The sequence below is a fragment of the Rutidosis leptorrhynchoides genome, chromosome 11 (genome assembly GCF_046630445.1).
Source record: "Rutidosis leptorrhynchoides isolate AG116_Rl617_1_P2 chromosome 11, CSIRO_AGI_Rlap_v1, whole genome shotgun sequence".
In the NCBI taxonomy this organism is placed as follows: Eukaryota; Viridiplantae; Streptophyta; class Magnoliopsida; order Asterales; family Asteraceae; genus Rutidosis; species Rutidosis leptorrhynchoides.
Window position 1 is genome coordinate 44,041,457 of NC_092343.1, and position 1,934 is coordinate 44,043,390.

At 38.1% G+C, this 1,934-nt stretch overlaps 1 non-coding gene across 1 annotated transcript; it reads right to left on the reverse strand.

The window, feature by feature from the left end:
- Window positions 1-1,394: 1,394 nt before the first annotated feature.
- On the reverse strand, window positions 1,395-1,500 carry LOC139879110 (small nucleolar RNA R71). Its single transcript, XR_011769963.1, has one exon. It is a non-coding gene; the product is annotated as a small nucleolar RNA R71 (small nucleolar RNA).
- Between the last annotated feature and the right edge of the window lie 434 nt (window positions 1,501-1,934).

Here is a 1,934-nt window from a genome sequence, read left to right on the forward strand (position 1 = left end):
TGGAACTTGCAACTTTTGAAACAATTGAAGTAGAATCATAAACTAGTGAGTTTATGTTCTTGTGTTCTTGAACTTACAAGATAATAGAAGAACCAAAACTAGAAAGTTAGGTTCTTGAAAGCTAGTAAGTAACTACAACAACAAGATGAAACAAGTAACAACAACAAACAAGAAATCAAACAAGCAAGTAACAAAAGATGATGATGATGATTAAGTGTCTCTTGGTTTCGGTTTTCATCAAGAAGGAAAAGGAAGAACAAGTTCAAGTACTTACAAAAGATAAGAGAAATGAGAGAAAAGTTTGAAAGGAATCAAGTGTGTGTGTTTGAAAAATGAGTGAGCAAGTGAACAAGTGAGTAAAAAAAGACTTTGAATCCCTTTAGACTAAGGGAAGCTGACGGTTAGGGTGTAAAAGGGGAGAAGAGGAAAGTTTAATGGTCACTAGCTTGCAAAGTCTTACACAAGTTGGGTAAAAGGGGTGATTACATGGGGATTAAGAGAACTAGATTCCAATTTGAACAAACTAACTAGTTACCATTTAAAATGATACTTACATAAGGAAGACATGGGCTAGTGAAATCATTTAGATGTAGGGTGGGCTTATAAGCCCAAGTTCATGAGTCCATTACACTAATTCAAAGCCCAAGTTCAATAATTCACAAGTTAAACCAATTAAAGCCCAAGTAACTAACTAACAACCTTAGTTAATTAAAATGATTAATAAAACTTAATCATGAATGCAAATAATATCTAGAAATATTATTCGTGAAGCTTCGTGTGTCACAAAGACGTTTCGGGCTCTTAAAAGTCAAGTACGGGCAATCAAGGCAACATGTAAATGTAATAACATACATTCGTATAATCACACGTATTAATAATAATAATTATTAATAAATAACGTTGGAAAAACCAGGGTCGTTACAAAACCCGATCTAGACCAGGGCCGTTGTTATTCGTACCTGATCTAGACGCAATAATCTCTTAAGCACGCAAGAAAGCATGAATCAGAAATCAAATGGCGTTACGCGTTGCTTTAGCAGAAAACACCAAACCCTCGATTGAAGGTCGAGGAGGACCAATCAGATTTCCAGAGATTCAAGGACACTCGTTCGAGTTAAAACATCACATCATCCAGCTTATCCAAAATAGCTGTCAATTTCATGGATTATCAAACGACGATCCTAATTCTCACCTTGATAAATTCATATCTCTTTCGAACTCCTACAAACTGCCAGGGATAGGACAAGATATAGTCCGGCTATACTTGTTCCCCTATTCTCTCACTCATCATGCTCAAACTTGGTTTGAAGGACTGGAAAAACATTCCATCACGTCATGGACGGAGATGGCTACTAAATTCCTAACCAAATATTTTCCTCCTTCTAAACAAACCAAACTGAAGAATGACATCATTAACTTCAAACAAAGTTATGATGAATCTCTTTATACTGCATGGGAGCGATTCAAAACGCTGCTGAAGAAATGCCCTAATCACTAGCTAGAATGGTCAGCCCAAATCTGTACCTTCTACAATGGTCTTACGGTAAATCATAGGACGACGATCGATGCAGCAGCTCAAGGGAATCTGATGAACCAAATCGCAGATGAAGCATGGGAATTGCTCGAGAACATAACAATGCATCATCATGACTGGAACAGTGGTGAAACAACTTCATCATCTGCCCCACTCTCTGCACTTAACAATCAAACGGAGGCCATCAAATCCCTCACGGATAAGATGGAATCTCTTGCTAAACAACTCAGAGAATTGAAGACGCAGCCGCAGCAGGTTAACCAAGCTCAGGCTTGTGTTAATTGTACCAACCCGCAACCCACTGAAGAATATCAAGTTGAGTACGAAAACCCTGACGGTTCAGTCTGTTACGTCCAATTCCCAGCTCATCCACCAAATCCCGAATTCAATCAACCACCTA